The 13,616-nt window shown below is 39.0% G+C and overlaps 1 pseudogene; it reads right to left on the bottom strand.

Moving 5' to 3' along the window:
- Nucleotides 1-5,495, bottom strand: part of LOC101518731 (dihydroxyacetone phosphate acyltransferase-like) — a 32,161-nt pseudogene extending 26,666 nt beyond the window's left edge.
- Nucleotides 5,496-13,616: the final 8,121 nt, after the last annotated feature.

Genomic DNA, 13,616 nt, shown 5'->3' with positions numbered 1-13,616 from the left:
GTTCAAAACAGTCTGCCCTCAGCCCTGGCTCTTATATTCACCAATGGGAACTACAGCCTAGTGGGGGAATCCACTTAGTTCCGCCACCAGGCCCACTCCCAAACCTGGATCTTGCACCTGCTTGTGGTGCTCAGGCCCAGCCTGGCTCAGCCTACCCCCAGTCCCAACTCTCACCAGTGGGTACGGTAGCCTGGCCCTGCCCAGACTGCCTTCTTTCTTGCCTCTCATGTGAGCCAATCAGTGAAGTAGCCCAGCCCAGTGTGGCCCACACCTTGTTCTGGTTCCTGTATGTGCCAGTGGGTGTTAAGGCTTGATCCAGTCCAGCCCAGCCTAGCTCAGCCCACAGAGATACCAAATAGAGGTGTAGCCCTGCCTTGCCTGGCTGACCCCCAGCTCCAGCTCTCATCCTCATCAGTGGGAGCAGCAGCCTTAGGGGAGATCCACAAGTTCCCTACCAGAACTGCTCCCAGACCTGGATCTTGCTTGTGCTGGCAGGTACCAGGTTCCTGCCTGGCATACTCTAGCCCCAGTTCTACTTTTGCACATGCGGGGGGGTGCTGTTATCTGGCCCACCCTAAAACTGATCCTCAGTTGCACCCATGGATTCTGAAGCCTGGGCCAACCTGGCCTGCTCCCAACCCTTGTTCCTGTAAATGTCAGTGAGTTTTATGGGCATGCATAGCTCTGCCCGTCACTACTTCCAGATTTCATACAAGCCAGTGGGTACTGCAGACTCACAGCGGTGAGCCCACATATCCTCTACAGAATATCTGCCCCCCAGACCTGGTTCTTTAATGTGCTGGCTGGTGTTATGGCCCAGCCTTGCATTGCCTGTCTCCTGCCCTGATGCACACTGGCAGGTACTGTGGCCTAGCCCTGCCAGACAGGTGCCCAGCTTTAGTTTTTGTGTGCAATGGCAAGCAACGAATGATGTCACCAAGCTCAGCCCAGGTCTCCCACATAGGTAGTGCATTGGTCTGATTCAGACATGCCCTCCAGTTTCTCCTCTCTAAACCATTGAGTCAAGCAGGTAGGGTTGATATTCACAAACACTTTTGTGACATGAACAGCTACCACAATGGGACGAGAAAAATCTATGTATTTTTCAATTTAGATCTGAGCAAGCTCCACAGATATGTTCAGCAAATATTTCTTTCATGTGTTCTAGGCTCTATTCCAAGTTTGGGTTACAAAAATTAAACACAAAAAACAAAAAACAAACAAAAACATTGAATGGAGACTCAACAGTTTAAATCCCAATGGTGAAAGACAGGCATAAACAAGTAAATTTACATCTCTATATTCAATACAACAAAATGGAATCAGTAACAGAGAATGGTAAATGCATCTATGAACTTTAAACTGGATTGAGTTATCAAAGATAGTTATAGACAAAAATTATGCACACATGTTTTTCTGGTATAGAAAATGGGGGATGGGAGAGTCTCTGGTTCTGGCATTTCTCAGTAGGTTCCCATAAGAACACCTTTGCTTTGCCCATGTTTCCTCTGACAGAACACTTCAGGATGAAGCAGGCATGTTGACTTGGCTTCATCATCCAGTAGTGCATGCATTCTATATCCTTGTACTACCAGAGATGAAGGAAGACAGGTTCAACTCTGTCAGAGCATTTGGCCAATCTCAGAAGCCTGCGCAACAAAAATATGCTCCTGTTTTTGCCATTTTCTGTTCCTTCCTATTCCCCATTTTGAGCTTATCTTTTTAAATATTCTGACCAGCATCCTGCTTGACTCAGGATAATGTATGAGCTAACAGTCTCAGCTGGTTCACATCATTCACTATACGGCAATAGGTAAGTCTTTGCTAAGGCTATTCTCTAAATGAGAAAGTATTAGTGACTGCTTCATACCACCAGGAAAATTTCACAAGACAAATGAATATAACATATTTACATTGGAAAAATGTCAAAATCATGCAATTTCAATAAAGACAAAAATATATTCAATAGGGTGAGGAAATAGGTCAGTCATAGAAAGAATATTATGATTTAAAACCATAGGGTAAAAGTGTTATGGATTTTAGAATTTTTAAATAATGTTATTGTGGCAAGCAATTGAAGTTAAGGGGAAAAAAAGAAAGAGGGCACAAGTCAAGAAACTGAGTTAATTGTTGAATATAGTAAAGATGGTGATATTAGGAGCACAGCATGAAACGTGTTAAAAAATGTGAAATCAGTTGATGACCCTCTAAGAATATGAGTTTTTTAGTTAGATTCCTTTTAGCATAGAATCAAACATCACATGGTATTTTCTTCCTTTTTGACACCTATCTAAGTTGTAATTAATTTAACTTACATTTATACTAATGTTTATCTCCCTGTAAGATACTAAGCTTCTTGAATTAGTACCAATTATATCTTGTTTTAAATTTGTCGTGTTCATTTGTAAAATACACAGGTAAGTGGATTGTTGGAAGGACAAATATCATCTACATCCAGAAAGACAAGCTTCCATAATGAAGTCAACAGAATGAGTATCTGCAGAACAAAACTGTACCCAAGAATCCAGGATTCCTGAGGCATGGGCTACTCACTTCCTCCATACCACTTAAACTATCCAGGGATAAACATTTAACCTAGCAGGAGGTTAAATGCACTTCCCATCTTCATCTCAAATGTTTGGATAAATGAATGGGGTGCGATAAGGAAGCAAAAATGTTACCTATGTCTGTCTATCTATGTCTCTCCATCTCTTCTTCCAGAACACTGCTTCTGTATTCTCTTTTGTCTGAAGTTGTGTCTGCGCATTTTTATTTAATAGTACATTATGTATAATTCTGTGATTATCTATAGTATCTGACTCTCCCTCTATTCAGTCATCTTATAAATATATAAGTTAGCTAACTAATTAATTCAAAAGACTGTGAGCTAAATAGTGAACAAATTAGCACCTTTCATATGAAGGGACTCTCGAGGTTTTAAACTTTAGTCACAAAAATGACCATTTAATAACTCACAGATTCTTGCCACTCTATTAGATTGTGAGTACTTAAAAAACCAAATGGGGGAGTCTTTTAAAAAGAACATTCCTGTAGCATTAAGCAGATGCAATGTCAGAAACAGATGCTTGAATCAGAGGACATTAAGTTCAGCACATGTAAGTGACAGAAAACTGTTTCTCCCTTGATCTTCTTGGCCATAATTTGTTTTGGCGTGTGCACTGATATGATACTATTTCAGACATTCTGCTTATCGGTACCTGCTTTTGGGAGGTTGATCTATTTGATCACCGACCATAATGTGAAAAAACAGAAGAGAAAACACCTCAATAACCGAATACATTCTAGTGAAGAATGTGGCAAGAAGGTTTTGGGGTTTTGTGCCTTATGTTTTGTTTTGTTTTGTTTTGGGCCACAATTAGTCAAGACTAAGCTTCAGCCTGGGTCTTATTGATCCTCTTCAGTCCCCTATGGTCATTTCACCTGGAAATATCCCTGGCATTGATCTAACAGGTGAGCAAGAGACTAACTACAGAGTCATGGAAACTATACCTCAACAGTATTAGCTGCTCTCGCAATAGTGAAATAACTTTCATTAATATTGAGTTTTTATAAATGTTCTTATAACAAATATACACATATATATACATTCTAACCTGTGCTTGTGTGCCTTGTATAAATGTTAAACATCTTCCCCACACTTCAGTCTCAAAGTATGACTCTACAACAATACTGGTGAGTCAGGTATGGGATGGGAAAAAGTATAATTGGAAAGCCCAACAATCTTTAATATTAGGAATTTATTTTGGAAAATGTCATTTTAATGAGCATTGTCAAAGAAATTCTCTAAAAATGAATTTCCTTGGTTAGGATATTAAAGTTTTTCTCTATCCTAAACAGTAGATGTGGGTGGCTGTTCTGCATTATTTTTTTTTAATTATTTATTATTTAACTTCAGTAATTACATTGTATTATGTGACACAGTTACATAGATACTTGGGTTGCATTATTTTTAAAGTTGGATAGCCAGCTTCTGGGAGAAGAAGTGGGGTGGGGGGGAGAGTACACCTAATCATGTAGAGATAAAACAATGTTTTCTCTAAAAGAGATGGACAAAGAGGGAGATTAGTAAAAACAAAGGAAAGCTAGAGATACACTCATGATCAATCAGTGGCTTGCAAACTGCTTCTCATTTTTCAGCCAAATAGTTAACACAAGGAGTTAGATATCACATTCTGCATTTGGATGGGGTATTGTGTCACCATGGTAACTGGCTTTGCTTAAACATAGCTCTGCAAGTACGTACAGTCCAAATTAGCTACAAGAGAGAAAGATACACACACAACATGTTCCTTGAGATTATGTAAAATCAGCCCAGTTTTTGAAGCGAGATATTTAGACTCATGTTTGTAAATAAACACCATTTCTTTCAAATGTTCCTTTCTAGATAACCTGTCTCTGATACCTTCAATTGTTATGATCCTGAAAACAATATTACAGAAAAAATTTCAAGTGGTAATCAGCATGTGAAAAGAATAATTTGTTTATGCTTGCTGATTTGTCCCTAAGCCTTAAGTATGAAATATGAATTGTATAATCTACCACTTTAGCTTCTTACTTTTCAAATGCTATTTTATTTGACTCATCCTTATGGGATATTTTGGATCATTTTTCTTGAAAGATTATTCCCCAAATAGCATTTCCACTCCCACTAACTCCTCCTTATAATAAAACCGTGAAGAAAACAACTTAGGGAAATTAAAAGAACTTTGAAAAAGAAAGATATCCAAATCAAGAACTATCTCCAGCATTCCTTTAATATTTTTTACTTGAAGATTGTCTAAATGAAAAGAGAAATGATTTGCTATTCCAACTTCATTATGTGACACTGCAAAAAGCACGAGATTTCTTTGTGTTTATCAATTTTCTGTTTCTGTGGTTTGGAAAAAATTTTTTTCTGAGAAGTCAGATCAAGATGATACAATTTGGGAGGAGAGTTATCATTTGTTCTTTTCAAATTTCAGGACTACCTTGATTTTTTTTACTCTAAAACAGCATAGAATTTATAGTGTTAGTGGACTTTAGGTAAAGAAAGGACAGCAGATCATGATATTTTCCCCCTCCTAAACACCAGTGGACCTATCCTTATGCACTTGGTTACTTTCAAGATGTGTTCATACATTTTATCCAATGTCTGCAGCAGTGTCCTTCTGTTTAAAAGCAAATTACTACCATCATCTGAGTCCCAGTTATGTGCTAGGTGCTGCTGAGAAACTCAGCAGGTCATGTCCTCCAATTTCCACAAACCTTTGCACGTTGCCATCTCCTTGGCAGAAAAGGAAAATATTGCGCAGATAGTAATTTTCTCTGATTTACACAGCCTGTAGTTCAGCAGAGCCAAGATGCAAAAGTGGATTTAGAAACGCCATGCACAAAAGATACTCCAAGGACAGGTAAAAACCAGTGCGGACCTTCGCCTGACCAGCGGACCTTCGTCTGACTCCTGGACCTCTGCCTGACCCCCGGACCTTCGCCATATCCCCGGACCTTCGCCCGACCCCCGGACCTTCGCCGTGCCCACATTGCCGGCTCTGCTGCCCGCGACAGAAGCTCATGCCACCCTCATCTTATTTGTGGGTTGCTACAACAAAACATCTTAGACTGATAACATAAAGAATGGAATCTTAAGACTCGGAGTACCTGCGCTGGACGGTGGTAGCAGGCGAACACCTGGCTTTCCTGGCACAAAGAGCTCTTGTGACTGACCTTGTGACCGGCTGGGGACTCGCTAGCCTTCGGGGCCGTGGGCTCTGGTGGTCCGGACTCCAGCGATTCATTTCCAGTGCTGGCTGGACATCCGCCGGTGGCCTCCGCATGGACGTTGTGACTGCCGGGTCGGAGCCTGGGTCTGTGTGCGGGGTTGGGAGGGCGAGTGTGGTCCGGGACCTGACAGTTTGAGCTTGGTGATTGGGAACAGCTGCACGTGGAGGGAGTCGGGGACTCGGGGGGCCACCTTGTGTGGAGAGGCGCAGGGCGGAGTTGACAGAACGGCGCACAGGCCCCTTTCTGACTGTTTGTGCGGATCTGGTCTGGGGGTGGAGGGGGGCACTGGCTCTGTTCCCTCTGGGGTTGGTGTAGTACCTGGAGCTGAAAGCTAGCAGCTGCGGTTCTCCACCTGGAGCCAAATCGGGTAGCAGGATAGCAGGTGTGAGCCCTGAGTGGAGATCCAGAGTGGGTGTGTTGTTGGTTGATTGCGCAGAGCTGAGCCCACGGCAATAGTCTTGCAGCCTGGGGGGTCTGTGTAGTCCCTGGAGCTGACTGCGACAGCCCCCTGATCTTTCTGGCCACCAAGTTTGCCCAGGACGACCTCAGGAGGTACTTAGACGTGTTGGCTAGCAGGGGGTAATAAGCTCAGTCCTGCCTATAAAATCAGTGCCACGCAAAGCAATTATTTAGGACAGTTGTGTTTCCTAAACCCAGGGTACTGATTGAGTATTAAAGTTAATTTATACACCTGAGGTAACAGACCAGAGAGATGTCGTCAAACAGATTGACAATTTCAAAAGGAAAAAGACAAGAAAAAAACACTATGAATGTTACTAAAGTCTCTCCAACAAAGGAGCAAAAGCTTCGCTCATTCTCAGAGTTAACTGAGGAAGACATTGAGAAAATGGAGGACAAAGAACTTAGAAAACTCATTGCAAAGCTCCTGGTCAACAATGAGAAGTACAAACAAGAGTTCAAAGAAGAAATAGCAGTAATACATCAAATTAAGGCTGATATATCAGAAATGAAAATCACAGTAGAGCAAATTAAAACTACAGTGGAGAGTCTCAAAAACAGAATGAATGAGACAGAAGAAAGAATTTCAGAATTAGAAGATATTTCCTGCCATCACAAAGAAACAAGCAAAAAGTTGGAAGCAGAGCTAGGTCAAGCTAAAAATAATATCCAAAAATTAAAAGATATGATTAAAAGGTCTAACATAAGAGTTATGGGTGTTCCAGAAGGTGCAGAAAGAGAAGCTGGGATTAGAGGTGTATTCAATGAAATAATACAGGAAAAATTCCCTAAACTGAGCAAAGAATTAGAAAATAATATACAGGAGGGCTACAGAATTCCCAACAGAGTTGATCAAAAACGAATTTCATCACGACACATGATAATCAAGCTCTCCTCAGTTGAACAAAAAGAAAAAATCCTTAAATGTGCATGAGAAAAAAATCAAGTGTCATATAGGGGAACCCCAATTAAACTTACAGCTGACTTTTCAGAGGAAATGTTACAGGCCAGAAGAGACTGGAGTGACATATTCCAGATTTTAAAAGAGAAAAATTTTCAGCCCAGAATAACTTACCCTGCAAAGCTCTCTTTTGTCTTTGAAAATGAAATAAAATTCTTCCACAATAAAGAAAAACTTCAAGATTTTGTCTCATCTAAACCTGCCCTACAAATGATATTCAAGGAAGTTCCTATGAAAGAAAAAAGAAATAGTAACCATCAGAAACAAAGGCAAATGTGGAGAACATCCAACTAAAATGCTAACACAAGATCTAATTTAGAACAACAAACCGCCAAAATGACAGGACCAAATTGTCCTTTATCTATAATAACGCTGAATGTAAATGGCTTAAACTCATCAATTAAACGCCATAAATTGGAGGATTGGATCAAAAAACAAAATCCATCTATCTGCTGCTTACAGGAGACGCATCTCACCAATAAAGATCAGAAAAAATTCAAAGTAAAAGGGTGGAAAAAGATATTTCAAGCAAATGGTAAGGTAAGACAAGCAGGAGTAGCCATTCTTATATCAGATGACATAGACTTTGATGTGAAAAGCATCAAAAGAGATAAAGAAGGATACCATATAATGATCAAAGGATGCATCCAGCAAGAAGAGATCAGCATAATAAATGTTTATGCTCCAAATGCCAAAGCATCCAGTTACGTGAAACAAATATTAATGGGATTAAAGGGAGAAATAGACTCCAATACGATCATAGTGGAGGACCTTAATACCCCATTAACACAAATGGACAGATCAAAAAACCAGAAACTCAGCAAAGAAACAATAGAACTCATTCAAACTCTAGAGCAAATGGACTTAGTTGACATCTATCGAACCCTTCATCCTACTGACAGAGAATACACGTTTTTTTCATCAGCACATGGAACTTTCTCCAGAATTGATCATATCATAGGCTATAAATCAAGCCTTAGCAAATTTAAAAAGTGGAAATCATATCATGCACGTTCTCAGACCACCAAGGAGTGAAGCTTGAGACCAAGAATGCGAAACACCAAGGAAGACCTACAAACATATGGAGGCTGAACAATATATTATTAAATGAGCAATGGGTTAGAGAGGAAACCAAAGGGGAAATTAAAAAATTGCTTGAAACAAATGAAGGCATCAGCACAACTTATCAGAACTTATGGGATACAATCAAGGCGGTGCTGAGAGGAAAGTTCATTTCAATTAATGCCTACCTCAAGAAACAAGAAAAGCACCAAGTAAATCAGCTAATCTTACAGTTGAAGGAGCTACAAAAACAACAACAAAGCAACCCTAAAACTAGTAGGAAAAAAGAAATCATCAAAATAAGGGAGGAAATAAACCAAATAGAGACCAAGAGGACTATACACAAGATTAATCAATCAAAGAGTTGGTTCTTTGAGAAAATCAACAAAATAGACTCCCCACTAGCTCGACTAATTAAAAAAAGGAGAAAATACAAATTAATAGTATCAGAAATGAGAATGGAGATGTAACAACAGATACCTTAGAAATACTAAGAATCATCAGGAACTACTATAAGCAACTATATGCGAACAAATTAGAAAACCTAGAGGAAATGGACAGATTTTTGAAATTATACAATCCACCAAAATTGAATCAAGAAGCAATTAACAATCTAAATAGCCCAATAACATGCACTGAGATTGAATCAACAATTAAAGCCTTCCCAACCAAGAAAAGCCCGGGACCAGATGGCTTCACTGCTGAATTCTACCAAACGTTTAAGGAAGAACTAACCCCAATCTTACACGAGCTTTTTCAAACAATAGAAAAAGAGGCAATTCTTCCAAACTCGTTCTATGAAGCTAGTATCACTTTAATACCAAAGTCAGAGAGAGAAACAACAGAAAAAGAGAACTACAGACTGATATCCTTGATGAACATAGATGCAAAGATCTTCAATAAAATATTAGCCAACAGGATCCAACAATATATTAGGCAGATTATTCACCCAGACCAGGTGGGATTCATCCCAAGTATGCAAGGATGGTTCAACTTTCACAAAACAATAAATGTGACACATCACATCAACAAGTTGACTCATAAAAACCATATGATCCTCTCAATAGATGCAGAGAAGGCATTTGATAAAATCCAACACCACTTCGTGTTAAAAACCCTAAATAAGATAGGCATAGAAGGAACATTCTACAACATAATCAAAGCAATTTATGATAAACCAAATGCCAATATCATACTAAATGGGGAAAGACTAGAAGCCTTCCCATTAAAATCTGGAACTAGACAGGGATGTCCACTCTCACCGCTACTCTTCAATATAGTTTTGGAAGTTCTTGCCAGAGCTATTAGACAAGAAAAAGCAATTAAAGGAATACAAATTGGAAATGAGGAATTAAAATTATCGCTATTCGCAGATGACATGATTCTCTATATAGGAGAACCAAAAGACTCAGTCAAAAGACTATTGGAACTCATAAGAGACTTTGGCAAAGCAGCAGGATACAAAATTAATGAACACAAATCAATGGCATCCGTGTATACAAATAATTCCGCCACTGAGGAAGAAATTGTAAGTACAGTTCCCTTTAAAATACAGGAAAGGAATCTTAAATACCTAGGAATTAAGTTAACTAAAGATGTGAAAGACCTCTACGATGAAAACTATAAATCATTTAAAAAAGAAATAGAAGAAAATCTTGAAAAATGGAGAACCTTACCATGTTCTTGGATTGGCAGGACCAACATCATCAAAATGGCCATATTACCAAAAGCAATATATAGATTCAACGCAATCCCAATCAAAATCCCAGCAATATTCTTCTCAGAAATAGAAAAGATGATACAGAAGTTCATCTGGAACCACAAAAGACCACGAATAGCTAAAGCTGTCTTGAAAAATAGAAATCAAACTGCAGGAATCACAATTCCAGACCTCAAGACATACTACAGAGCAGTGCTTATCAAAACAGTCTGGTACTGGTATAGAAACAGAGAAGAAGATCAGTGGAACAGAATAGAAACACCAGAAGGGGATCCACACATGTATAGTCAACTAATCTTTGACAAGAAAACAGAAAACAATCCAGGTAAAAAACCTGATCTATTCAATAAAAGCTGTTGGGACAACTGGATAGCAGCTTGCAGAATAAAGAAGCAAGACCCGTACTTGTCGCACTATACAAAAATCAGCTCTAATTGGCTCAAGGACTTAAATCTACACCCAGAAACTATTAAACTACTAAAGGAAAACATAGGAAGCACACTCCAAGATATAGAAACAGGGAAAGACTTTTTAGAAAAGACGCCTAAAGCAACGGCGATCAAATCCAAAATGAACAAATGGGACTATATCAAACTAAAAAGTTTCTGCACAGTAAAAGAAACAATTTAAAAAGTGAAAAAACAACCTACAGAATGGGAAAAAATTTTTGCATTCTACACAAGTGACAGGGGACTAATATCTAGGATCTACAAAGAGCTTCAGAAACCCAAGGATAGTGAAAAAATAAACCCTGTAGCAAAATGGGCAAAGGAAATGAACAGATGTTTCTCAAAAGAACAGATACAAATAGCTAATAAATATATGAAAAGATGCTCAGGCTCTCTAGCCATCAGAGAGATACAAATGAAAACCACCTTGAGGTGCCACCTAACTCCTGTGAGACTGGCCTACATTCAGAATTCGAAAAACAACACATGCTGGCGTGGATGTGGGGAAAAAGGTACCCTCCTTCACTGCTGGTGGGAGTGTAGGCTAGTACAATCATTGTGGAAATCCATATGGAGAGTGCTTGGAAAATTGCAAATAAACCTGCCATATGACCCAGCAATCCCGCTCTTAGGAATATACCCAACAGAAGTAAAATCTGCATACGAGAAGGGGATCTGTAATCCTATATTCACAGCAGCACAATCCACAATAGCAATGTCATGGAAACCAGATGTGCGTCTAAGGAAGAATGGTTAAAAAAACTGTGGTACATCTATTCAATGGAATATTATTCAGCTGTCAAGAAGAACGATATTATTCTATTCAAATCCAGGTGGTTCCCAACTAGAAACTATTATGCTCAGCAAAATGAGTCAATCACAAAAGAATAAATACCATATATTCTCTCTCATATAAGAAAGCCAACATGGAAAGGTAGAGTTCATCAAGTGCCCATGGAGTTCTGATCTAAATATAGATTGCTGCAAGTCACGTGCCACGTCAAGAGATGGTGAAAATTCTCTGTTCTAGGCATGTTGGCATTTCATGGATGAAGTAACAGCAGAGTATATTTAGCATGTTGTGAACATGAATATGGCAAATTGGCAGTTTTCGTCAGTTGCTGGCAATAGTTTAGAGTGATGACAAATATTATTTTGATTTTTTGTGTGTTATTTAGTTATGCGGAAAGTGTATGGTAAGCAGTCCATTTGATGGTTTACTAATTTCCTTGTTGTTGAAAAGTCCGAGTTGATTATGTATTTAATATGATAACAATTTGTGTGCTGTGAATTGCATGAAGAGTTAGGTAGGGCAGAGATGTTGCCTACTAAATGTACAAAATGGATTGATGAGATTAGCCAGTTAAATCTTTTCACCAGTAAGGCACTCAACAGCCCATGAGATATTTATTAAAAATGTCATGTAAATCCTCTTATTTTTGTACCATAGTGTCAAATAGCAGTAAAATAAACATGCTAAGATCCTTAATCTACTGCTATGTTTCACTGTAAAATTTACCTTTGTTAAAATTTGCTTCTGTTCAAATTTGTTGAGATCGCACGTAAAAGTATCCTAATATTACTTTGGCTGGTATTTTCTAATTACCGTATAATATTTTGGGAATGTAAATTTTATTTGAATGTCAACTACAGTTAAGCATATGCCATTTGTTTTTCTTGCCCAGGTTTTGTAATTTTATTGAATGTTTTTATTATAGTTTAATAAATGTTTGCTTTATTTAAAAAAAAAAAAGATACTCCACTCATGTCTAAGGTGGCTGATTCTAACCATCAGCTGACAATGTTTCATCCACACCTGACTAAGCTGGATTTGGTACAACGTTTCCTTAAAAGCATCACTGTGATGGAGGATCATTACTGTGATCCATAATAGGACCATTGGGAGGAAGGAAGGCTCTTAACGGAACACATAACTCAAGTCATTGTTATTGTCTTTTTTCATGTTAGAGACAACATTGAGTGGATGTCTCCATTTCTACCAAGACAGGAACACACAAAGCACTTCAGAAAGTTCACAGGAATCAGAAAAGTAGCTGTTTCATGGACTTTTTTGGATGTTCTCATATGAAGGGATTTTAAAAAGTGAATACACCAAATAAATATATCTTTTTTGTTTGTTTTTGTTTTTTATTTATTTATTATTTTTAATTCATTAATTACATTGTATTATGTGACACAGTTTCATAGGTACTTGGATTCTCCCAACCCCTCCCCAAACCCTCCCACCATGGTGGATTCCTCCACCTTGAGCTACTAAAAGTACCTTGAGTAACCCTTTCTTCTTTCTCCAGACCTCAAACATTTAATTGTGCTGAAATATTTCTTGAAAACTATTTAAGGGCTTGAGACAGTCAAGTATCTATATGAAATGAGGAAAAAGACAGTACAGCTGTGTAGGAGTTTCTCAGAGCATACTATCAATAGCAGAGTCCAAAGATGTGGAAGCTGCATTGAAGGAAAGGTGTCTGTCTCAACCTCACACTGTACATTGGCCCAGGAGCAGGTGGAAGACACATGATAATGGTAGAAGCATGGCCTCATAAGGCTGAGGGGTAGAGAACTCAAGTCTGTTTTCTCTGAAAAGCACCAGAAAAATTACACTGATGTGACCAGCATGTGAAAGGCAGGGAACCTGCAGGTCTTTGAATGCCGGAGCTCAGAATGACCTCAAGAACATCCCAGAAAGTCCTGCAGAACTTCTTATGCAGTCCTCCCACAGGCAACTGAGGAGGCTTGGTCAGGGGACCTCTTGGGGAAGACCTCCAGTTGGGCACCCCACCTATTCTTTCATCTATAATGTCTGCATTTGTGCCAGCACTTTTGAAGTAATTTCTTAATTATTTGAAAGACAGAGATACAGCTACAGGGAGACACAAAGAGATTGTGTGCTCTTTCATCCACTGGTTCACTTCCCAAATGGCTGTAATAGCCAGGCCTAGGTAGGCTGAAGGCAGGAGTCAGCAACTCTATCTCAGTCTCCCAAATGGGTGACAAAGACCCAAGGTTTTGTGCCATTATCCACTGCTTTTCCAGGTGTATTATCAAGGAGTCAATGCCTCAATTATACCCAAAGTTATGGCTACTGTGTGCCTGGAGACCAATCTAATATAGAGATCCTATGATTATTTATTATAAGATGAGAGTTGAAAGATCAGCTTTCTAC

Source organism: Ochotona princeps, chromosome 7 (genome assembly GCF_030435755.1).
Source record: "Ochotona princeps isolate mOchPri1 chromosome 7, mOchPri1.hap1, whole genome shotgun sequence".
In the NCBI taxonomy this organism is placed as follows: Eukaryota; Metazoa; Chordata; class Mammalia; order Lagomorpha; family Ochotonidae; genus Ochotona; species Ochotona princeps.
Note: the sequence above shows the minus strand (reverse complement) of the source record. Positions and strands in the feature narration are given on the sequence as shown.